The sequence below is a fragment of the Delphinapterus leucas genome, chromosome 11, assembly GCF_059928025.1.
Source record: "Delphinapterus leucas isolate spDelLeu-1000000601 "Yukka" chromosome 11, BTC_Dleu_Yukka2, whole genome shotgun sequence".
NCBI lineage: Eukaryota > Metazoa > Chordata > Mammalia > Artiodactyla > Monodontidae > Delphinapterus > Delphinapterus leucas.
Genome location: NC_143139.1, coordinates 90,186,429 through 90,212,319, shown reverse-complemented (window position 1 = coordinate 90,212,319; position 25,891 = coordinate 90,186,429). Strand labels below are relative to the sequence as shown.

At 48.5% G+C, this 25,891-nt stretch overlaps 1 long non-coding RNA gene across 1 annotated transcript in view; it reads left to right on the top strand.

Moving 5' to 3' along the window:
• The window catches only part of LOC111187797 (uncharacterized), a 91,282-nt gene extending 66,489 nt beyond the window's left edge, over positions 1-24,793 (top strand). Inside the window, exon 3 of the long non-coding RNA XR_002648275.2 lies at positions 22,129-24,793. This is a non-coding gene — a long non-coding RNA (uncharacterized LOC111187797). The remainder of the gene's footprint in view (positions 1-22,128) is intronic.
• Positions 24,794-25,891: the final 1,098 nt, after the last annotated feature.

The following is a 25,891-nucleotide window of genomic DNA, read 5'->3' as shown; positions in this document are numbered from 1 at the left end:
GTGTGAGCAGTTACACGGCAAAGGTCATGGACACAGGGAGGGGTGAAGAATTAGGGCTTTTAAAGCAACTGGTTTATCACAGACATGGAACTCTGCTGTAATTTTTTTGAGGGTGAGCATTTCAGATTTGGGGGCTTCTGGACATATCCCACATTTAGGGGTGAGTGCAAATGATCAGATCATATACTCAGGAAGGCTTCCCGTTCTTACAGGGATGAGCTGGGCGATCAGGAGATGACTCGATTAGCAAGTTTAAAAAACCTGCCTTCTAGTGAGCCTTAACTTAGTCTGGGTGGGGAGACAGCGACAGCAGCCATGCCCCAAACAGTTGTTCACACATTATGTGGCATTTTACTTATTCAGCCTTTAGAGGGTGATAGATGTGTGCTTGAATCAGGAACCCTTGCCCTCACTCCACTTCTCCTCGGATGTGATGCCCCCAGGTTGGCAACTGCCGCTATAGAGGAGGGAGGAGGGGACAACTATCTTTGCCTGTGGCTTTCCTGAAAGAGGTGATATTTAAGTTGGGTCTTGATGGATAAACAGGAGTTCACCAGGCAGAGAAAGAGAGAAACGTCATTTTAAATAGAGGCAGCAGCTATGTGCAAAGATACAGAAGCACAAGAGCGCCTGTGGGCCGGGGATCGTGCTCAGGAACAATAATAGCTGATATTCACTGAGCCCTTAATACGCGCCGGAGCCTTGCATGTAATATTTTTACTTCATCTTCGCAGAAAGCCTTTGCATGAGGTGCTGTTATTATTTCCATTTTATAGGCGAGGAAATTGAGGCACAGAAAAATTAACTTATCCAGACTAGTAAAAGGCAGAACCAGGATTCAAACCCAGAGACCTCTGTCATCAGGACGTGCTCACTCTTAACCCACTCTGCTGGTTACCCCAGAAGTTAGTTGGCACCCATGACTCAAACACAGGGGTGGGAGTACATTTCAGGATGAGCCAGAAGCCCGTTGGATTTGCCAAGGGGACCCCCTTTCCAGGGAGCTCCATCTGTGTGTGTTGGGAGATTTCTCTGACTCTAGTCCTCTCCTTGGGAGCAAGATTCGTCTGGGTTGTGCTCTTGTCTGAGTCCTGTTCACAGGCCCTCTGCCTTAGGATTCCCTCTCTAGGGAGGGGGTGAGTAGGGAGAAATGGGGAAGGCGGTCAGGGGCCTGCTCCAGATGGGGCCCTCCGCCACTGGGGCGAAGGCCAGGCCCGGCCAGCCTTGCCCGAGGAAACTTCAGCCTTGGCCTACCCTCCTGCCTTTGGCCTGAGAGCTGTGTGGTTAGCTGTGCCAGAGACCAGAGGGACCTCAGAGGGCATGAGGAAGTGACATCCCAGGCCAGGTGATGTGTTTTACCTGCCCACCTGGACCTATCCCCAGAACCCCAGGGGACCTCAGAGGAAAGTCAGTCCAATGCCCTCCTCTATGCAGGCAGCCCGGCAGGAGACAGATGCCTCCCTCAAACTGGACAGAGTGTACTCAAGGGACTGTTTACAAGGTGCAGGTGGAACTAGGAAACCTTCAAGTGCTGGTGAAGCTTCCCGGGCCCGGAAGCATCTGGAGGCACCATCAGTCCTCCACCTGAAGTTGCAAAGGGTGCAGCTGCTCAGGATCTGGAGAGAGTTGTAGCCATAGGAGAGGCCAGGAGACCAGGGGCTTTGGGTTGAGGAAGGAGGGAGCTGGGGCATAAATACTCCAGCCCCTCTCTCCTCCCACCCTCCAGTCTCCTTCTGCTGCCTACCATTGGTGCTCCCCACAGGGAGCCAGAGGGTCAGGGGCAAGAAATCAGTGTGGCCCAGTGGCATCAGACCCCTGAGTTTAATTCCTGGCTCTGCCACTTGCTGGCTGTGTGACTTTAAGCAGACACTGTAGGTGAATCTCAGGGTCCTTGCTGGTATAGTGGGGACAGTGACACTACAACCAGGATTCCAGTGAAGACTAAATGTGATGGTGGTTCACCCCTTCCAAGCCCTGTTCCTCATGGGTTTCTAAATATATCCTCTTGTAAGCTCCCCTCCATCCCTGTGTGGTATCATATTAGCATCTTTATTTCACAGACGAGGATGCTCAGCGAGGGTAGATGATTTGCCATCCCGGCGAATAAGCGGTGGCACCAAAGCCTTGACCACCGCGCAGGCCACCCCCTGTGACAAGTGATACCAACTTCATGGAGAGCCTGAGATACCTAAGCTCAGAACGTGGCACTTAATATTCTTACAATAACACTCTGTAGACGGATATGAATGAATAACTACTGGAACTGCATGAAGCACTTTCCTTGAAGTGACCTTAGCAGTTGGGATTATCATCCTCATGGATGGGGAAACAGATCTAGGGAGGTTAAATGCTTTGTCTCAATCCTACTCTTGCCGTCAGTTTAATTTTAGCACATGGTTTTGCAGCTTTGGGGAAAAATAAACCCAGTATTGTCACTGTCTGCTCATGGGATTATGCGGTCTGGCATATTTAGAGGGGGGAAAAATGGGAAAGTTTGCAGAAAAGAAATGCTATGTTCTCCATCCAAGGGAAAAAAAAATACTTGGAATAAAATAAAATGCCTACCTCTCAATTTTTCAATATTTTTTTTTCTCTAAAATGTTATATCTCTGACAAGGAGCGAAACCTTGGCCTAGGCCAGGGTGACCTGTCACCGTGAGTAAGGTGGAGGGAGAAAAATGAGCCAATTCGTTTCTAAATGGCTCTGTAACTCCAGGGTGTTATCGAGCAGAGACAAAGGACACCCCATAATTCTTGGGAAGGAAATCAGGATCTCCGGAAAGCGGCACTGACGCTGTCCGGTCCGCCGCAGCCCCCCTGCCACCCTGGGATCCGAGCTCCATAAATACACAGAGAGATCGATCTCCAGGCGCTGCTGATTTCCCCTGGCCATTATTGATTGTATTCTTAGATGAGTGGAGACTTTTCGACCAGAACCAAGCTCTGTGTATCTTTCTTGGAAGTCTTTGCAGTGCCGAGAGCTCGGCTGAGAGAGGAAGCTGTGTCTGTTCCCTTCTCGGGATGCTGCCCGGCAGCTGTGCCCTGGGCTAGGGGAAGTTAGAGGTGTGTCTGTCCGTGGGCTCCTCAGTCTTCCAGGAGGTGTCAAGGTTGCGAGCTTCCGCAGGGGAGAAGAAAGTGGCTTCAGCTGATGGCATCTATAGATGTGTTCTATATTCATAAAATCAACCCCAATGATAATTCCTTGTGCATGAACGCAGAGGGGGTGAGATAGCCCTTTGCAGGGTTTCTCAAACTTTAAGTGTGTAAGTTACCTGGGCATCTTGTTAAAATGCTGTCTCTGACTCAGTGGGTCTGGATGATCCTGAGATTGTGCGTTGCTTACAAGCTCCCAGGAGATGCTGGTGCTGACGTTGCTGGATCTGAATAGCCAAGGGGAGACCCGGCAGCCTCTCAGGCCGTGCTTGCGACCCTTTGCTCCTTAGGGCTGCCTTTAATTCCCTTCTTAACCCATTCATCGAACATATATGAGCTTCTGCTTTGTGCCAGGCCCTGTGCTGGGCGCTGGGGGCAGACAAGGGATGGAACACAGTGCCTGCCCTCAAATTACCCACAGTTGGATGGGAGAGACCACTGTTTCACAAGCACTGCTAGTGCAATGTGATTCGGTCTCGAGTCCTGCTGGGGGACCACCTCCTAGGTGAGGTGCTAATAATTCTGCTGGGAGGCCTCAGGGAGGTGACACTGAAGCTGGATATTGAAGCGAGATAGGAGCCTTTGAGATGCAGAAGGTGGAGGCAGGCAGGGTGAATATCCGGAGGCCTGGAGGTTTGAGAATGTTTGCTAAGACCAAGGAAACCAGAATGTTGGTTCGGTGGATGTGGAGTGCTGATTTGGCTGTTACCACCAGCCTGGGAGTTTTTTGAGGTCAAAGGCCTCGTCTGGCCTATCTCTGCACCCCCAGCCCTGGCAAACTGCTCAGCAAATACCTATAAACCAAAATGAAGCTGATTTGTTCACTTTGGGCAGAAGTGCTCATGCTTTAGTGTACATCAGAATCTCCTGGTGGACTTGTTAAAGCAGATTCATGGCCCTCACCCTCAGAATTTCTAAAGCAGTAGGTCTGGGTTGGGGCCCAGAATTTGCATTTCTAACAAGTTCCCAGGCGATGCTGTGCTGCTGATCTAGGAACCACCCTTCGAGAAGGGACAGTCAACATTCAACATCATTGTTTTCAGATAAGTGATTAATTCCTCTAGGGGGAGGGGAGTGGGTGGGTTCAGAGAAGACAGTGTGGATTAATGTAGAAAGCATGGCCTTTAGAGCTGGATAGACCAGGTTTAATCAAGTTCTGCCACCTGTGTGACCTTTATGTGATGCTGCTTTCACTTTCCCCGTCTGTAGAATGGGCACAGTCACACCCATCATGCATTGTGGTAATAGGCATTTCCGTCTCCTCCACAAAGAAAGGGACTGCAGATCTGGGCATCACAGGATAGAAGACAGACAGTCCGTAATACCCATCATAGGACTCTTTTGTAAACTCTCAAGTGAAACCCAATTTAATCCAGCTTAAGAAATAAAATAAAAATTATTGGCATATATAACTCAGAAGTGTAGGTGTCTGGAGTCAGGAATGCCTGGATCAGGAATTCAAATGATGCTCTCAGAGCTCTCTTTCCATCTTTTGGCTCAGATTTCTTCTGTATTGGCCCCACTGTCAGGTCAGCTCTCTCCCTGTAGCAGCTTTGATGATCTAGGTAGCGCCAGGATTTTATTGATCCCAGAGGAAAGAGGTTGTCTCTCCCAATATCCCTGGCAAAAGCCCCAGAGATTCCTTTGATTGGCCTGGCCTGGGTCATGTGCCCATCCTGAACCAATCACTGAGCCTGGGGACGGAGAGCTGTGATTGGCCAAAACTTGGTCATATGGAGACTTAAAAAAGAGAGTGTGGGGAGAATTGTTGAGAATTTCCCCTGGAAAGCTGCTCTATGGCCAGAAAAATGGGGGCAGGGAAAGTATGCCTGGCATTTAAAAATTGCGTTGCTTTCAAAGAATTTCTAATCTGGTGTCTTCATCATTTTAGAATTCCTCTCAGTCTGCCTGGCTTAATGAGGTTTTTAAAGGGCTGATAAGGACTTCAGAGCACCTCACATTATAATAGTACCGAGCATTCACATGACACAAAGGGGCAGGTGGTGTTTTATATATCAATTTTACTTATTCTTTTCAATAAGTAGGCACTATTCTTATTTCTTTTCTTACAGATGAGGAAACGAGGCACAGAGAGGTTAAGTAACTTGCCCAGTGTCACAGAGCTAGTGATTGGCCGAGACAAACTGCAAACCCAGGCAGTCTAGTTGTCTGTGTGCCTAACTGCTATGTACACCGTCTTGCAAATCTTGAAATCTTATTACTGAAAAATTTCTTAGAGATGATCTCAACCAGTGGCACTCCCCCATCTCCCTACCCCATCCCCCCCCCTTTTTTTTTCAAACTTGAGACCTAGAGAGGAGGATTCATTTGCTTGTGGTTATGCAACCCGGTAACACACAGGATTTTGTTTGTTTGCTTCCTTTTTTAACATCTTTATTGGAGTATAATGGCTTTACAGTGGTGTGTTAGTCTCTGCTTTAAAACAAAGTGAATCAGCCATACATACATCCCCATATCCCCTCCCTCTTGCCTCTCCCTCCCACCCTCCCTATCCCACCCCTCTAGGTGGTCTCAAAGCACCAAGCTGGGTTTCCTTGGTGGCGCAGTGGTTGAGAGTCCGCCTGCCGATGCAGGGGACACGGGTTCGTGCCCCGGTCCGGGAAGATCCCACACGCCGCGGAGCAGCTGGGCCCGTGAGCCATGGCCGCTGAGCCTGCGCGTCTGGAGCCTGTGCTCCGCAACGGGAGAGGCCCGCGTACCGCAAAAAAAAAAAAAAAGCACCAAGCTGATCTCCCTGTGCTATGTGGCTGCTTCCCACTAGCTATCTATTTTACATTTGGTAGTGTATATATGTCCATGCCACTCTCTCACTTCGTCCCAGCTTACCATTCCCCCTCCCCGTGTCCTCAAGTCCATTCTCTACGTCTTCATCTTTATTCCTGTCCTGGACCTAGGTTCTTAAGAATCTTTTTTTTTTTTTTTTTTAGATTCCATATATATGCATTAGCATATTGTATTTGTTTTTCTCTTTCTGACTTACTTCACTCTGTATGACAGACTCTAGGTCCATCCACCTCACTACAAATAACTCAATTTTGTTTCTTTTTATGGCTGAGTAATACTCCATTGTATATATGTGCCACATCTTCTTTATCCATTCATCTGTCAATGGACACTTAGGTTGCTTCCATGTCCTGGCTATTGTAAATAGTGCTGCAATGAACGGTACATGACTCTTTTTGAATTATGGTTTTCTCAGGGTATATGCCCAGTAGTGGGATTGCTGGGTCATATGGTAGTTCTATTTTTAATTTTTTAAGGAACCTCCATACTGTTCTCCATAGTGGCTGTATCAATTTACATTCCCACCAACAGTGCAAGACAGTTCCCTTTTCTTCACACCCTCTCCAGCATTTATTGTTTGTAGATTTTTTGATGATGGCCATTCTGACCAGTGTGAGGTGATACCTCATTATAGTTTTGATTTGCATTTCTCTAATGATTAGTTATGTTGAGCATTCTTTCATGTGTTTGTTGGCACTCTGTATATCTTCTTTGGAGAAATATCTATTTAGGTCTTCTGCCCATCTTTGGATTGGATTGTTTGTTTTTTCGATATTGCACTGCATGAGCTGCTTGTATATTTTGGAGATTAATCCTTCGTCAGTTGCTTCATTTGCAAATATTTTCTCCCATTCGGAGGGTTGTCTTTTCATCTTGTTTGTGTTTTCCTTTGCTGTACAAAAGCTTTTAAGTTTCATTAGGTCCCATTTGTTTATTTTTGTTTTTATTTCCATTACTCTAGGAGGTGGGTCAAAAAGGATCTTGCTGTGATTTATGTCATAGAGTGTTCTGGCTATGTTTTCCTCCAAGAGTTTTATACTGTCTGGCCTTCCATTTAGGTCTTTAATCCATTTTGAGTTTGTTTTTGTGTATGGTGTTCTTTTACATGTAGCTGTCCAGTTTTCCCAGCACCACTTATTGAAGAGGCTTTCTTTTTCCATTGTATATTCTTGCCTCCTTTATCAAAATAAGGTGACCATATGTGCATGGCTTTATCTCTGGGCTTTCTATCCTGTTCCATTGATCAATATTTCTGTTGTTGTGCCAGTACCATACTGTCTTGATTACTGTAGCTTTGTAGTATTGTCTGAAGTCCGGGAGCCTGATTCCTCCAGCTCTGTTTTTTTTTCTCAAGATTGCTTTGGCTATTCGGGGTCTTTTGTGTTTCCATATAAATTGTGAAATTTTTTGTTCTAGTTCTGTGAAAAATGCCATTGGTAGTTTGATAGGGATTGCATTGAATCTGTAGATTGCTTTGGGGAGTATAGTCATTTTCACAATGTTGATTCTTCCAATCCAAGAACATGGTATGTCTCTCCAACTGCTTGTATCATCTTTAATTTCTTTCATCAGTGTCTTATAGTTTTCTGCATACAGGTCTTTTGTCTCCTTAGGTAGGTTTATTCCTAGATATTTTATTCTTTTTGTTGCAGTGGTAAATGGGAGTGTTTCCTTAATTTCTCTTTCAGATTTTTCATCATTAGTGTATAGGAGTGCAAGAGATTTCTGTGCATTAATTTTGTATCCTGCTACTTTATGAAATTCATTGATTAGCTCTAGTAGTTTTCTGGTAGCATCTCTAGGATTCTCTATGTATAGTATTGTGTCATCTACAAACAGTGACAGTTTTACTTCTTCTTTTCCGATTTATTCCTTTTATTCCTTTTTCTTCCCTGATTGCTGTGGCTAAAACTTCCAAAACTATGTTGAATAATAGTGGTGAGAGTGGACAACCTAGTCTTGTTCCTAATCTTAGAGGAAGTGGTTTCAGTTTTTCACCATTGAGAACAACATTGGCTGTGGGTTTGTCATATATGGGCTTTATTATGTTGAGGTAAGTTCCCTCTATGCCTGTTTTCTGGAGGGTTTTTATCATAAATGGGTGTTGAATTTTGTCGAAAGTTTTTTCTGCATCTATTGAGGTGATCTTATGGTTTTTCTCCTTCAATTTGTTAATATGGTTTATCACATTGATTTATTTGCATATATTGAAGAATCCTTGCATTTCTGGGATAAGCCCCACTTGATCATGGTGTATGATCCTTTTAATGTGCTGTTGGATCCTTTTTGCTAGTATTTTTTTGAGGATTTTTGCATCTGTGTTCATCAGTGATACTGGCCTGTAGTTTTCTTTTTTTGTGACATCTTTGTCTGGTTTTGGTCTCAGGGTGATGGTGGCCTCGTAGAATGAGTTTGGGAGTGTTCCTCCCTCTGCTATATTTTGGAAGAGGTTGAGAAGGGTAGTGATAGCTCTCTAAATGTTTGATAGAATTCCCCTGTGAAGCCATCTGGTCCTGGGCTTTTGTTTGTTGGAAGACTTTTAATCACAGTCTCAATTTCCATGCTTGTGATTGGTCTGTTTATATTTTCTATTTCTTCCTGGTTCAGTCTCGGAAGGTTGTGCTTTTCTAAGAATTTGTCCATTTCTTCCACGTTGTCCATTTTATTGGCATATAGTTGCCTGTAGTAATCTCTCATGATCCTTTGTATTTCTTCAGTGTCAGTTGTTATTTCTCCTTTTTCATTTCTAATTCTATTGATTTGAGTCTTCTCCCTTTTTTTCCTCTATGAGTCTGGCTAATGGTTTATCAATTTTGCTTATCTTCTCAAAGAACCGGCTTTTAGTTTTATTGATCTTTGCTATTGTTTCCTTCATTTCTTTTTCATTTATTTCTGATCTGATCTTTATGATTTCTTTCCTTCCTCTAACCTCGGGGTTTGTTTGTTCTTCTTTCTTTAATTGCTTTAGGTGTAATGTTAGGTTGTTTATTTGAGTTGTTTCTTGTTTCTTAAGGTAGGATTGTATTGCTATAAAATTCCCTCTTAGAACTGCTTTTGCTGCATCCCATAGGTTTTGGGTCATCGTGTTTTCATTGTCATTTGTTTCTAGGTATTTTTTTATTTTGTCTTTGATTTCTTCAGTGATCTCTTGGTTATTTAGTAGTGTAGTGTTTAGCCTCCACGTGTTTGTATTTTTTACATATTTTTTCCTGTAATTGATATCTAGTCTCATAGCGTTGTGGTCGGAAAAGATACTTGATACAATTTCAATTTTCTTAAATTTACCAAGACTTGATTTGTGACCCAAGATATGATCTACCTTGGAGAATGTTCCATGAGCACTTGAGAAGAAAGTGTATTTTGTTGTTTTTGGATGGAACGTCCTATAAATATCAATTAAGTCCATCTTGTTTAATGTGTCATTTAAAGCTTGTATTTCCTTATTTATTTTCATTTTGGATGATCTGTCCATTGGTGAAAGTGGTGTGTTAAAGTCCCCTGCTATGATAACACACAAGATTAAATGTTGGTCTTTGAACGCTGAATCTAGTGCCCTTTCTGCGACACTGTCCCTCTCCTGCCCCCTGCTGGGTTCTCTGGAAATAGTCACTCTTCCTAAGATTGTGAAGAAATCAGCTGGACTGCAGGCTGTGAGCCCTTGTCTTGGCATCCCCAGCACCTGGCCCTGTGGTCCGGTGCTTGTGGACACTCTCTACGTATGAGTGCTTTGGGGTAACACCAGAAAGCGTTTCCTTATGTGTGACCCAGTCCAACTCCATTTCTTCCGTTCCGACCACCGGCAGGCTGTGCCCACTGCGGCCACGGACAACCTACAAGCCTTGTGGATAAGCCCCTGCACGTTTGCCTCTGGTCGGCACTGCTCAGGAATGCCATTTCCCCTGCCACTCGAAGTGGGGTCTGAGGACCACCAGTACCAGCCTCTCCTGGGAGCGCCTTAGAAATTCAGAGTCTCAGGCCCCGTCCCCAACCTGCTGTCTGAATCTGCTCCGGCCATTCCTATGCGAAGCCTCCTCGTCTCCCAGGCTCTTTGCTATTCTGGAGAGAGGGCAGCGTCACCACTAGGTGGGGGTGTTGCCTGGGCAGAGACGAGAATGGAGCTGCGGGATCGCCAGGCTGAGCCGCGCACAGAGCCAGCCAGGCTCTGGGCTGCAACCGAACAAATGTCTCAGGCTTCAAAGTGTCCCCACCATCCGCACCCATGTGTCCCCCAACTCCCAGCAATCTTGGGATGTTTCAAGATATACAAACTAGCCCTAAGGAGAAAGATTACCCCCACATAGACGATTCAGAGAAAGTGCCCCAGGCTCTATAGCCACCCTCAAAGCTGGGTTAATTCCATGTGTCGTTGAGGAGACAAGAGGGTCCAGGTGGCCCAGCTGGGAAGCGGCTAAGTTGGAGTCCCATTTGAGGGCCTTGGCTCCAAAGCCGACGCCCATCTGTCCCTCCGCACTGGCCCCGGTAATGCCCTGAACACCAAGCACCTTGTTGGAATGAATGTCTATTCACAATGGGGACTTCTTTGAAGGATGTGGGCAGGAAGGCCATCAGGCTGTATAAGTCCCAGCCTTTTGTCCAAAAAAACTTGTCACTGGGCATTGTGGGTTTAGATGTCACTCTCTCAAAGCTGTGTGTGTGTGTGTGTGTGTGTGTGTGTGTGTGTTTGTGTTTACCATCCTTTTCGTCAGGGAGTGATATTCCTCCAGTCCCTGGCTCTGCCACTAGCTAGCTGTGGCAGACAGGTCACTCAACCTCTCTGAGCTGTGGTTTCCTCATCTCTGAGGTGGGGATGACAGTACTGTCTCTTGTGTTTGTTGTGAGGATTACAATCCAATGTCATTATCAAGTGAAGGTGCCTTCTCAGCTGCAGAGCACTGTACCAAGTGAGATGTGACTGGGGCTGAGGGACAGGACAGACACTATTGTACCAATGTCATCCTGGCTGCGGAGGTCCCCTCACTGTTCCCCATCTTCCATCATTCTCACAATCCAGCCTCTACACAGCAGCCAGAGTGATGCTGTAAAACCAAAAATAAGATGCAAACTATTATATAGAGAATGGATAAGTAACAAGGTCCTACTGTAGAGCACAGGGAACTATATTCAATACCTTGTGATAAACCATCATGGAAAAGAATATGAAAAAGAATGGACATATATGTATAACTGAATCACTTTGCTGTACAGCAGGAATTAACACAACATTGTAAGTCAACTATACTTCAATAAGATAAATGTTAAAAAAATCAAAAATAGTTTATGATCCCGCCCACCCCTTAAAACTCTTCAGTAGTTTCCCTTTGGCCTTAAAATGAAATCCAGTTCCTTACTCTGATCTACAAGACTCCTCCGCTGCCGTGTTCCCCCCTCAGCGCATCCTACTTGCTCTCATTCCCTCCACCCCTTCTTGCTGTCTGTCCCTCATTGCCACCCTGGGATCTTCGCATTTGCTCTTCCCTGAGCCCACTTTGGGGTGGCTACCTCTTTCTTTTTTCATTCAGACCTCAATTTCAATGTCACTTGCTCAGAGAGTCTGTCTCAGCCCGCCAGGTCCAAGTGGCCGTCTAGCCCCTCTCTTGGGACAACCTCTGATTTAAACTCTCTGCACAGCACCCTCACTGTCTGATACTCTGCTTGTCTACGAGTGTAGTCTCCCTGGCTAGAGTGTAATCTCCCTGGCTAGAGTGTAATCAATGTTTCAGAAGGGATCTCGCCTGCTTTGCTCACCTTGTCTCCCCGAGACCTAGGACAGTCGATGCCTGGCACACAGTAGGCACTCCATAAATCTCTGCTGAACGAATAAATTCACAGTCCTGACTCCTGGGAATGCGCCCAACCCAGGAGGAATAGCCAGATACTTTCATGGGCTTGTGGCCCCGTGTAGCTGTGCCCCGGCGTGCTCACACCCGCGGGCATGGGGGAGAAGCTGCCATCTCTGCCCCTTTGCACCCTGCCTCTGAGGGACTGGAGAAATTAGGAGGGAGACACCTGCTTGGCCAAATCGCTACATGAAAGCATGGGTTTTCTCCGAAGCCCGTTAATTCTCACGAGTTGGGAGAATAATGAAATCTCATTTTATAATGATGCAGTGTTATCTCACACTTTGGGTTCTGTTGTAATTATTAAGCAGGATGGAAAATAAAGCATCCAAATACCATAACTAACTTTCAGACCAGAACAGATGTCAGCTTGGGGAGGGCTAGCAGCTCTGGGGCAAGTGTTTTTTCTTTGCCTTCTTTCTGCCACTGCCTGCCCATCCCTTGCCTCTGTCCCCCCTTCTCTCCATCCGTCTAGACTTGCGTCCTTTAATTTCTTTGCGCACGTGGCCAGCAAATGTCCACCAAGCACTGCTGGGGGATGGGCACGTTTCTGGAGAAGGAGAAGGAGAGCGAATTCCTCCTCATTCTGCAAGGCTTAGCGCAAGCAAGCATCACCTCTCCCTCCTGGCTTCCTGGGCCCTTTCCTCTCCACTCTCCTGGGAGTTTGTTACTGCTTCCTCTGAGCAGCTGGGCACCCAGTGCAAACTCCATATTGAATTTGCACCTAGAACTTGGTGGAAGATGTGTTAGAGGTTTGCATGTCAGTCTCCCCCACCAGGCTGTCTGCGCCTTGAATGCAGGATCATTCCTTTCTTGTGTATCATCATATCCCAGTGCCTGGAACAGAACCTGGCACTTAATAGCTGCTCAGTGAATATTTGTTGGATGAATTAAAATTCTTATTCATTTCTCTCTCTCCAGGAACTAGTTCATGGTCATGCTTGGGAAACATTTGTAGAATGAATGACCAAGGGTTTATCTTCAGATGGAGAAGGGGAGAGACTCGGGTAGGGGGAGTCACGGGGGGCCAGAGGAGGAAGGAGGATGGGGGTCTGTATTCGTTTGCTAGGGCTGCTGTCACAAAGGACCGTAGACTGGCAGGCCGTCACGTTTGTTACTCTTAAGGAGGTGAAAACTGGACCAAGAGACTCTAATGAGAAAATTGACGGTGACTCGGGCTGCAGGGTGTGGGTGGTGGGCATCTCCTTCTCCCTCTTGGCTGCCCTCTTCCAGCTGACAATGGACAGCGTCATTCGGGGCACATCTCTGGTCTGGCCACCAGGGGGAGACAGAGCTCCTAGCGCCCGCTCCACGGCTGGGAGCCAGACCCGCAGGGGCAAACCAGCTGGTGTCATCACCTGGTCACCGGTGTCCTGCTGCGGACCCGGTTACGAGGCAGCAGAGTGTGATAGCAAAAGCCCTGGCCCGCGTGTCACGAATCCCAGGTTGGGTGGGGGGCTCGGTGGGTGTCCTTGGGCTTGTCACTCGTCGGCTCTGGGACGCCCCATTCGTAGCACCGAGCGGCTGTCCTCCCCACTCTCCAGCCTCCTCCCGGCCCTGGCGTTCGGCGAGGGGGATGCTGAGCCCCACATCTGGCTGCCATCTCCAGCTGTCACGCAGGATTAAAAATAGCAGCATAATGATGGCAACGTTTTGGGGGGTTCTCTCCCTCCCGTTTTTGAGCATGTGAATTTCTTTTCTCCCAAGTTAGGGGAAGAGTCCTTGATACAATCAGGATTATCCCGTAATGCTTAATGAAGGTCTCCTGGTGCCGGGGCGCAGATTACTCTAAGCCCTTGCTAACCCGCTGCGAGGATGATAGAAATCAGCACTGGTGCAAACCTGTCCCCTCAGTTCTAACAGGGCTGTCGGAGGAGGGGGTGTGAGACCTTGACCCTGAGGCTGTGGCCTGGCTTCCTGAGACAGGGATTCAACAAGGAGAGGGGTCTGGGTGCCTATTGTGCACCAGGCAGCGCTGCTGTCTTGGCAGGTGCTCTATGAGACGGGCACCGTTGGAAGGAGCCCTGGGGGGAGACGCCCCACTGGTTCCCACCCAGTTCTGCCTCTAGATACTGTGCGCTGGAGAGTTAGCCACTCCTCTGCACAGCACCTTCTCAGAAAATGTGGAGAGTAGGTTCCATCCTGCAGGTCAACATTATTTGATTGGTCCTGGCTGCCTGAATGTCTTGCTGAGAAGCACGTGAAGGCCGCATCCATCGGGCTCTTCAGAGACAGAAGGCTATGATTGATTAGTGATGTCTGCCATGGCCCAGACTGGGAGAGTATAAATGCTACTCGCTTATCACCCCTGGACCAAATGAACTCTAAGGCTCATTCCAACTCTGGTATCTGATATTCATCCCATGAGCAAAACATCCATAATATTCTTACTGTGGCTTCTTGCTAGGTCCTTTAGACATCATTTTCTATCACATATTGGTGGTGAGGGGTATATGCGGTGGTGCTGTGGTTTGCTATGCAGCTCTCAGGCTGGAGCACCCATTTCTTTCCCTCAGTTGCTGGGATCGGAGGCTGCTGGTGGCTCACGGCTGAGTCCCTTTCTAGGCATTGCGCTCCGTTGAAGAGAGGGACTTTGCCCTAGATAATCTCCCAGCCCCCTGCCAGGAGCCACCTGTATGCAGTGACTGGTCCCTTGAGGAATATCATTCGGGACAACTTTGAAAGGCCATCCCAGCTCTGGAACTGTTCGTAGGAGCAGCTGAGCTTCTGTAATCACTGCGTCTGAGCCCAACTTTTCCCTCTGCCCAGTCCTGCAACCCGTGCTTTCTCAGAGGTGCTGGAAAGGTCCCCGCCTACCCCACCCCCGCCAAGAAACAGCCTGCAGACACATCTCCATCTCAGAGTCGGTTTCTAGTGAACCCAACCTAAGGAGGGTGTGAGTCCAGAGCGGACCCATGCATGTCAGTGACCTGGGTCACCTCAGTTCCCACGTGTCTTGCTCCCCTGCCTTTGAGCGAATCTGATCCACTTGGTTCACAGCCTGTCGAGAGGAGAGGCCGTGCTTGCTGGGAAGGGCCAGCTAATCGGTAGGTGCCACTGTCCCTTCTCACCTAGTGACAGCCTTCCAACCATCTAATCAGATGATGTAACCTCCCAGCTCTCGGTCCTTGGTGCTGTGAAGCTGGCCCTCTGCCTGTCTCTAATCAGGACACTTGTCATTGGATTTAGGACCCACCAGGATAATCCAGGGTAAATTCTTCTTCTCAAGATCCTTAGTACTGTCTGCAAAGATCCTTTTTCCAGATAAGGTAGCACTCGCAGGTTTCGGGGTTTTGATGTGGATTTTTTTGGGGGGCCATTTCCTGGCCTGCCATGCCTACTAGGGATGGAAGGAGTGGGTGTTTGTAGGAGGCACAGTCTATTGTCAGGGCCTCCTGGGCCAAACCAGCATGAGAGCCGGGGAGGTCAGCTGTCCGGTCAGGGCGAGTCTCCTTTTCTTTCCCTGCCTTCTCACTGCCCTCCCCTCTGCTGCCTTCTCTGAGGAGGAGCTGTGTTGTGTTTCTCTCCACTGCTGCCCTCCCCCCGCCCAAATGGGATTCCAAGGACAAAATGGTCTGGAGATGGTCCTGGTGAGAGGAAGCACAGTTGTGGACCACTGCTGGCCCACCTGTCAGGGCCCCTTGTAAGTCTGTCGCCAAAGCTCAGCTTCTTTTTTTTGTTGTTTGTTTGTTTTGCAGTATGCGGGCCTCTCACTGTTGTGGCCTCTCCCGTTGTGGAGCACAGGCTCCAGACGTGCAGGCTTAGCGGCCATGGCTTACGGGCCCAGCCACTCCGCGGCGTGTGGGATCTTCCCGGACCAGGGCACGAACCCGTGTCCCCTGCATCGGCAGGCAGACTCTCAACCACTGCGCCACCAGGGAAGCCCTCAGCTTCCTTTTTGACATGAGTTACAAATTCAGCTCATTTCTGGATCATGGCCCTTCTGGGAAATTAATGGAACCAAAAGAAATCTCGTTCTAAAATTTCGACACTTTTCATAAATCAGTAGGCCACTCAAAAGTCAATGTTCTTTTATGGCATTGACTTTTATATCGGCCTTAGTTTGGTCAGGAAAATGAAAGCCTCTCTATGTGTTCCAAGCAGGAAGGTTTACTACAGAAGCAGGGGCCTACGTAACAATTGGAAAAGTCGGGGGGACAGAGGTCAGAGGAACTGCTCCCCAAATCCAGGGATGTTGACCTGGCCTGAAGCACTGAAGCAGGTGGCTCTCAAAAGTCTGCCAAGAAACAGTTGCAATGCCTGGGGATCTCTAGAACCTCCTTCCAACCACCTTGGTTGGTCGCAGTGAAGCCATTCGTTCTCAAGATCTGCTACTTCTTGAGAATGATGCTTCCCCTTCTCTTCTGCCTTCCAAATCTCATGCCAGCTCCTTTCAGTGGCAGACTCTACCCCAGAGTCATATAGGCCAGGAGGTTCTGTAAAGTGTGATTCCCACATTGTCCTCTGTAATGCAGAGATCATAGAAGGAAGGAGTGAGGGAGTGGGCTGGAAACAAGACAATTGGCATGGGTTTCAAATGATTGTGCCCCTTCTGAAACCTGCCTCTTTCTTTGCTTTCTCTAAAAAGAGGACCCTATTTGCCAGGGGTTGGGTAAGGGGCCCACAATATCTTTGGGAAATGAGATGGAGGAGAGCATCCACTGTAAATTAAAGGATGCTTGGAGAGGGGACCATTGGTGAGGCAGTAGAAGCTGCCTTGTGTAGGGGACAAAGCCTGGGCCCTGCAGACAGATTGATTGGGGTCAAACCCTAGCTCGGCTCTTTGACAACACTAGCCTTGGTTTCCTCACTTTTCATTGCGATGACGATCTACTTGTCAAGGAAGGGGGATAGAACATATTTTATGTAATAGTATGTAGTTTGAGTGATAATTTTTAAATATTTAGATGTATGCTTATGGCTGCTTCTAGGGTATATGGGAGCTGGGGCAAATATTTGCGGGTCCCTGTTTACGTGAACAACCCTGAGCCACGCCAAATCAGTGTGCCAGCCTCATTCTGTGGCCCAGTCCCAAATAATCTCAGGAAAGAAGTACCACGCCGGCCAGTGGGGACAATTTGCTTGCTCAGCCCCCTTCCTGGAACCGGAGTTGGGTCATGGGCCAGAGAAGGGGGCTGGGGGTGGGAGGGAGAGGGTCAGAGAGCGCCACAAAGGGGAGAAGCGGGAACTGTGGTCCACGTAGGACCCAGCCTGCACTTGGAGCATCACTCCAGGCCGGCATTGCTGGCTGTTGCTGGTCAGAGGCCCTGGAGGAGGGTTAGAACTTTCGAGAAGGCATGCTAAATATGGGCCCCCCGGGCCTGGGCCTGTCTCAGGGCAGTACTGCGCACGTCACATGGGCCTCCATCTCGTCTCCCCACAAATGTTGGGAGTGGACCTGATCCTGCCCAGGACACAGTGTGGCCCAGCTAGGTCTCAGTCTAGTATTTCCCAGATGAGCAGCAGGTCCCCCATATGTGGGTGCCCTCTGCCCAGACTCCCTCTCCTTAGGAGTGGGCTTCCCATTCCCCGTGAGCCAGCTCGGATACTGGAAGTGTTCTCCTTTCCCAAAGAGCATCTTTTCTCAGAAGCCTCTGATGGCTTTCTTCCTGCTCTCAGGTTAGAGTCAAGGCCCTAGCCTGGCATTCCAGGCCCTTCCTGAGCTGGCCCAATGAGCCTTTCCAGGCTTTTCTCCTGCTACTCTCCCTGTGCAATTGCCTCTGTAGCTACTGGGATGATCTTTTAATTCCAGTTCAATTTAACTTGAATGAGCGATTACCTGGTGCTGAGCGCTGGGCTGAGTACTAACTAATAAAACTCCCAGGCGGTGGTTTCTGACCTTAGGCTCCTGTAATTCCCTCTTTTTAGAAGGATCTTCCCAGCAACCCTCCTCCTCCTCCAGATGTCACGTCCAATCCAATTCAAATTTATCACATATCACATATCAAAGATACTCACTGGTGAAGACCCAGGCTTTGGGGTCAGACAGTTTGAGTCCCGGCCCTGACATGTACTAGCCGTCTAACCTCGGGTAATCTACCTCCTCTCTCTGAGCCTCAGTTCCTTCATCTGTAAAATGGGGATAATAGTAGCACTACCTCACAGGGTTGTTTTTTTTAACTTTTTATTTTATATCGGAGTATAGTTGATTGACAGTGTTGTGTTAGTTTCAGGTGTACAGCAAAGTGATTCAGTTATACATATACATGTATCTATTGTTTTTCAAATTCTTTTCCTATTTAGGTTGTTACATAATATTGAGCAGAGTTCCCTGCGCTATACAGAAGGTCCTTGTGGTTATCTGTTTTAAATATAGCAGCGTGTACATGTCAACCCCAAACTCCCTATCCCTCCCCCACTCCCGTGCCCCCTGGTGACCGTAAGTTGAGGATTCAGTGAACTAATGAAGGTGATGAGGGCACTTAGAGCCTGGCCTTAAGCCTAATATCTGGCACTAGTAAATGCTCCATAACTGTTAGTGGTTACTGTTATCCTGGCTGTTAATTGTTTACCTTCCTGGTCCTCTACACCCTGCTGCGATGAACGCACACAGGTGACGCAGCCCCTGCTCTCAAGGAGCTCACAAGTTGGGTGTAGAAGCAGATAGGTAATTCGAATACACTGCGAAAGTTCCATAATAGAGGTTTGAGCTTGTCTGCCGGGGGACTCAGGGAAGGCCTCACAGGAGGAGGTGTCCCTTGGGCTCACCTGGAAGGAGGGGCAGGGTGGTGGGCAGGTGGGGAGCATACATCTCCAGAGTGAGGGGGGTCGAGCTGGGTGATGCCCGATGTCTGGTATAAGATGCCTGGAGCCAACTGGACAGTCAGGTAACCGTTAGGCTGCTGTCCCAGGCGAGGGCCTTGAGTTGACTCTGGCCTGGTCACCTTGTGGCGCCAGTGGCCGTGGGGAGCCCTCCTTGTGGGAGAGCCGAGGGGGCTCATTTTCTCTCTCCTCGCCTGCGTCTCTGGGACCCGATTCGGGCATGTTCCTCTGCTTGGAATGCCCGTTCCCCTCCTGGTGGACTCTTGAAGCTGAATCTGGCCTCTGCACCCCGACACCGAATTAAATCTCAGAAACAGAGTTTTGGGTGAAGTAGGAAAGAATAGCTTTATTGCTTTGCCAGGCAAAGGGGGCCACAGCAGGTTAATGCCCTCAAAACTGTGTGTCCCAACCTGGAGAGGGTCCTGAGAAGTTCTATAGTCATGGTTCAAAGAGGGCTGCACTATTGTTTCTTTCTTTCTTTTTTTTTTTAACATCTTTATTGGACTATAATTGCTTTACAATGGTGTGTTAGTTTCTGCTTTATAACAAAGTGAATCAGTTATGCATATACATATGTTCCCATATCTCTTCCCTCTTGCGTCTCCCTCCCTCCCACCCTCCCTATCCCACCCCTCCAGGCGGTCACAAAGCACCGAGCTGATCTCCCTGTGCTATGCGGCTGCTTCCCACTAGCTATCTATTTTACGTTTGGTAGTGTATATATGTCCACGCCACTCTCTCACTTCGTCCCAGCTCACCCTTCCCCCTCCCCGTATGAAGAACCTGGGGGTAAGACGGGAATAAAGACACAGGCCTCCTAGAGCCTGGACTTGCACTATTGTTTCTTCACTGCTCCTCCCTTGTGTCCACATCCCCTCCCTTTCCTACTTAGCACCTGTTTGAACCTGCCCGTTGGAACTCAGGGAAAGGCACGGAGGCTGAATGAAGCCTGTTTCCTGTAATCAGGAAACGGGGGACACAAAGGCTTTTGTGCCCAGGTGCCCCACAGAGTCCTGCTCGGTATCACTCTTGCCCTTCAGTACGTGGCCCAGGTGACCCCTTGTGTCTCCATGAGCTCCCTCGGCACCGCCATAGACCCTGGCATCCCCACTCTCGTGACACCTATTGCTGTGGGCTATGGTGTTTTGTTTACCTGCTCGCCTTCTTCCCCAGTAGACCGAGGGCCTCGAGCACGGGGCCTCTGGAGGCAGGGTTGTGACTCAGTATTCCTCGAGTCCCAGTGCCTAGTAGAGCGACTGTTTGCTGATGGTTGTGTTGATTCCCAGAATTCCAGGCCTCGCGGGAGAGACCCCGCGTACAGATGCACCCATTTTAATTAGCTGGCCCAGCCTGTCTCCTAAACAGTCCCGTTTTGGGTTTTCTGCACATCCTGACTGCTGCATTCAGCCTCACCACCTCTTGGGAGATGGGGGGAAAATGAGGCAAATGGCTTTCAAAGGCCCAGTTACGGCAGCCACAGTAATTCATTCCAGGCGGCTCCAGCCCTGCTGGTCTCCCCAGTTCATTGGCTGTGATTTGGGGGTCCTGGATGGAGATGTTTGATGGTTGAAATGGGCCAGGGTGATGCCATCCACCATGTGCTGTCCCAGACTGTGCATCATCTCATCAAACCCCTCCCGTAAACTCTGAGTCAGCACCACTCCCACTTTACAGATGGGGAAACCGAGGCTTATGGAGGTGAGGGGACTTGCCCACTGTCATGCAGGTGACAGCAAAGGCAAGGACTGTGGGAATCCCGCTGTGCTTTTTCTTCTCAGCTGCTGGGAGCCTGGACCCACCGACCCTCCAGTTCTGGGGTCAGGAGAGACTGAGCAGTCAGCTGACCAAACCTTTGGCCAAACTACCTTTTTTTAAATCGATGTATAGTTGATTTACAATGTTGTGTTAATTTCTGGTGTACAGCAAAGTGACTCAATTATATAGATATGTATCTTTTTCATATTCTTTTCCATTATGGTTTATTACAGGACATTGAATATAGTTCCCTGTGCTATACAGTAGGACCTTGTTGTTTATGTGTTTTATATATAGTAGTTTGTATCTGCTGATCCCAAACTCCTAATTTATCCCTCGCCCGACCTTTCCCCATTGGTAACCATGTTTGTTGTCGAAGTCTGTTTCTATTTTGTAAATAAGTTCATTTGCATCATCTTTTTAGATTCCACAAATAAGTGATATATGATATTTGCCTTTCTCTGTCTGACTTACTTCACTTAGTATGATAATCTCTAGGTCCATCCATATTGCTGCAAATGGCATTATTTCACTCTTCTTTATGATTGAGTAGTATTCCATTGTGTGTGTGTGTGTGTGTGTGTGTGTGTGTGTATCACATCTTCTTTATCCATTCATCTGTCAGTGAACATTTAGGTTCCTTCCATGTCTTGGCTATTGTAAATAGTGCTGTTATGAACACTGGGGTGCATGTATCTTTTCTAATTAGAGTTTTCTGTGGATATATGCCCAGGAGTGGGATTGCTGGGTCATATGGCAGTTCTATTTTTAGTTTTTTAAGGAACCTCCATACTGTTCTCCATAGTGGCTGCACCAATTTACATTCCCACCAACAGTGTAGGAGGGTTCCCTTTCTCCACACCCTCTCCGGCATTTATCATTTGTAGACTCTTTAATGATGGTGGTGTGAGGTGATATCTCATGGTAGTTTTGATTTGCATTATTTCTAACACCAGAACACCAGTGAACATTCTCCAAGAGAAACCCAGGAAGGGGAGAGGTGAGAAGGAAACTCTTTCAGCTGACCACCTGCTATGGGTCAGGTGCTCTGCTGGATACTGGAGATACATTCTCAGTTCAACCTCACATTATTTCTGCCAGGGAACAAGGACAATCCCAATTTCTATGATGACAGCACTCAAGTTCAAGTTCTCTGAATTGCCTGAGGCCGTAGAGCTAGAAACTGTCAAAACTGGGATTAGAACTCAAGTTCAAGGCTTCCACTAGCTCATATGCCATTATGAAGCTCATTATGCACGTTAGAAGAAGGTCCATCCTCCAGGCAGATGAAGCCCTGTACCAGGATGCACTGCTTCATGAATGGAACCAGGCGGTATTCCAGCAGACCTCCTCACTCCCTCAGCTGAGGACGTTTGTGCAGTGCGCGACCTCAACAAACGTACATGGCAGCCCTGCCTGAGTCTGCCTCCTAACCGTGTGCTCTTCAAGTCACGTCGTGCCACCTCTCAGCTGGGTGGAATTGCCTCCTCCATAGATATTCCTTCCATGTAGTGGTTGGACGAGAGACATAGAATCACAGAAGGAGTAGAACTGAGGTCATCAAATCCTAGTCCCTCATTTTCCAGATGAGGAAACGGACAACCACAGGGTAGAGACTGCTGAGGACACATCTCGAATCACGAAGAGAAACCGCCAGCTCACCAGCCTCCCCACCCAGTCCCCCACTCCCCCAGGAAGGGGCTTGGCCTCAGACCACCTGTCCTCAGTTCTGGGAATTTTATCCCAAACCATAAGACCATCCAGGTCACTGCCAGGCCCTGACGCCTGGCACTGATCAATTTCCTTTCCTTTTCAGGACGACCAAGAGTTTGGGCCTTCACCCATCACCCTGAGGATTTTGCCAAAATGTCTCTCCTGAGGACACACTCATGGAAATTTGGTGAGTGACTTTTTTCCTGTGTGTTACTCTCAAAGGGTAGAGCCCCCTCACTGTGGTTAGAATTAAATGAAAGAAAGCATTTGATGGCAGGCACATCGGTTCCCAAGTGCACGGAAGGGCTGTTCCCTCCCTCTGTCCTCTCCCTGGTCCTGCTGCTTTCAAATACAGGAGGGGCCATTCTTCAAGATATTCATGCTTACGAGACCAGGGTTGTTGGCAGCGGAGATATTCAGAGGGTTTAACCCCTGGCAGTTCCTGGCACTGTCTAATCAGGACTGATGCAGGCTGTAACTAGGCAGGGTCCTGGGGACCCCTGTGGCTCCCTGAGGCCGCATGGTGGGTAGTCCTAGGGCAGAGGCAAGGGACAGGGTTGCGGGCTCAGAATAGAAATGACTCGATATTTGGCACATGGCCTTCCTGTACCCGTGCCTCTAGGCTTACTGTCACCCCTGGTTGTTGGCGAAAAGTGGTTGAGCTCTGATTCCACCCCCACCGGCCACTTTCCCCAAGTCTGGGCCACGCCCAGTGGAATCGGAGAAGTTGCCCGCTGAGCAGGTCGGAATTCCAGCTGGAAACTTTCTCTGGGATGGGGTGGGGTGCTGCCCTCTCCTCCCGTTGCCTTTTCACCACTGTGCCCTGCTGGTGACCCAGGTTTACGGGGCTGCCCATCTCCTCCCACAGCTGCAAGGGGAGCTTACACTTATTACACTTGACAAAGCACAAACACCCGTCCTGCTCTGGCAGGAAGGCAACATGGGCTCTAATTGTTTTATGGGCTTTTCACACCCAGAGAAGAGGGGGAGAAACGCCAGCCACACGGGGTTTCTATTCTACCGTTGCCTCCGTGTCAACCCCTCCCGAGTCCCCAGAAGGCTTCAGAGTGGTGGAGAGAAAACATCTCAGAATTGGCCTTTCCACTTGGTGAAAAGAGGCAGAGGGCTCCCCCAGAGCTAGACAAAGCCCCCCATCTTACTAGTCCTCCTGCCAGGCCTGATGGTGGGCACTGGGTTCTGAGCGCAGCCAAATGGGGGAGCTATGCGAAGCCTGCTGTGTGGAGTAGAAAAAAATCACTGCAGTCATCAACATCACGGCACCCCTCCCATCCTCCAAACTCCAAAGGCTGGCTGACATCTGTCATCTCCCGGTGCCGCCAACAGCCCAGGAGTGGGTGGGATGGGGGACGGCCAGGAAAAGCAAAGATTACTACCCACACTTCCCAGGAAAAGCAAAGATTATTACCCACACTTCCCAGGAAAAGCAAAGATTATTACCCACACTTCCCAGATGAGGAAACTGAGGCAAGGGATGGTAAGGGACCTGCCCACGATGGCACAGCCGAGCAGCGGAGCTGGGATCTGAAAGGCTCCTGAGTCACAGTGTGTCCTGTCCGGTCTGCATCTCAGCCTCACTCTAACCTCCTCTCCTCTCCCCCAAACCTCTTCCCTCTCCTCTGTCTCTTTCTCTCTTTGTGCCTGTCTCTTTGTGTCCGTTTCTCTCTCTTTTTTCTGTCTGTCTCTGTCTCTGTTTCTCTCTGTCTGTCTCTATGTCCCTATCCCTCTCTTTCCTTCTCTCTGTCTGTTTGTGACCCCTTTTCGGCCAGCAGCTGAGACAGTGAGCACACCTCAGATCCCATTCTCCCATTCGCTCCCCTCTGCTATTTTGTTATCTACTTGTATACACCATTAGCTTTTATCTTGTTGTGTCACATATATCTCCGTACACTGCCTTGAAACCTCTGGGGAACAGAACAAGGCAGGGCAGAGATAAATACATTGAATTTAAATGTGCCAGGTTAGGTGAAAGCAAAGTTCACCTTTGCAACTGAGAGAGGATTCCGCAGCTGTGTGGGCTTCCTGCTGCTCCCCCGCTCGGCTTCCCTCCTGCCCTCAGAGACTGGGCTGAGATTTGCAGTGCATTCACAGATGAAATCGCTTGAACTAGACCAGAGGTTTGCAGAGTGACCCGTGGAGCCTCCAGGCTTCTGTGCCCCCTGGTGCTGCAGCATCTGTACCTCAATGCTCCTGGCTCCCAGTTTCCACCGGAGCCTTCTGCTTTTCCTGATTTATTTATCACGCTTCGGTGTGAGATTGAAGGAAGATTTCCCACCTGAGGACAGTCTGAAAAGCCGTATAAGTAGATGGGCTCTACAGATCTTTCAGGTCCTGAAAGTTTGACGATAACGTCCCCTTTGGGAAGGAGCAGGATTCAGAGTCACCCCTGTGCTCCACAACCTGTCACTTCCAGGACCCCAAGATCTTTCAGTTCAGGGTGAAGCCAGCCAGGCTCCTTGGGTACAAAGTTAATGAAGTGCGTGCTCTCAGAGCTGGGCAATGTCCCTGCACTTTAAGGAGTGAGTGCCCCCTTAAGTTTGCGCCCTGCATCTTTTTTGTAAAATTTATTTTATTGAAATATAGTTGATTTACAATTTGTGTTAATTTCTGCTGTGCAGCAAAGTGATTCAGTTATACATATATATACACATGCTTTTTCATATTCGTTTCCATTGTCATTTATCATAGGACGGTAGGACCTTGTTGTTTATCCATTCTATATATACTAGTTTGCACCTGCTATCCCCCAACTCCCAATCCATCCCTCCCCCACCTCTCCTCCCCCTTGACAATCACAGTTCTGTTTTCTGTGTCTGTGGTTCTGTTTTGTAAATAAGTTCGTTTGTGTCGTATTTTAGATTCCACATGTAAGTGATTTCACATGGTGCTTGTCTTTCCCTGTCTGACTTACTTCACTTAGTAGGATCATCTCTAGGTCCATCCACGCTGCTGGAAATGCGCCCCGCATCCTGCTTGCCTTAGCGTAGTTCCCATTGCTGCTTTGGCTGCCTTTTTTCTCTCCTGCACTTTGCTCTCTTGGATCCTTTAAATGTGCTCAAGTCCCGCCCCTGTTTTGAAAAACAAACACCTCCACTTCAGCCTTGACCCCACGCTCCCCTCCAGCTGCCACCCTGCCTCTCTCCTCCTCTTGGGCGCCTATATGTCCTCTTTCTCCTCCCTCCTCGGCCCGCGCCGGTCTGGGTTCCCCCAACAAGCCGCTCTCACTGTGGTCGCCAGTGTTCTCCACGCCGCTAAATGTGTAGATATTTTTCGTTATCTCTCTTCTTCCTGAAAAGCCCATCTCTGTTGGCTTATTCGATGCAGTAGTGTCTTGGCCGTCCTCCCACTTCTCTGGACACTTGTCCTTTGTCCCTTATCTGGCATTAATTGTCAATGTTCCCCGAAGCTCCCTCCTAACTGCTCTGCTCTTCCCATCCACCGTCATGCCTTCAGTTACCACCTGTATCCCACGTCTTCAAAATCTCTATCTCTAGCCCAGCCCTCTCTGCAGGGTTCCAGACCAATACAGAAATGGTCACTTGTCACCTCCATTTGGATGTCTCCAGCGTACCATGAAATCCACATGTTTAAAACTGAACTCAAGCTCTCCCTGTCTCCCCCTCCACATCACCCCCAAATATCTGGTCCTGTTTGTTTTGTCTTTTCAATGTTTTCCTAACTGAGACCTGGATTATGTGGAAGAAGGTAGGTGTGTCTAGGTGGGAGGAGTCATGGAGGGCTCTGTGACCTTTAGTCCTAAGCAGGGGAAGGAAATTATTTAATTGTCAAAAACATGACAACACTGTCAAAAATAAATTAAACGAGGCATATACGTTGTGAAGCATGAG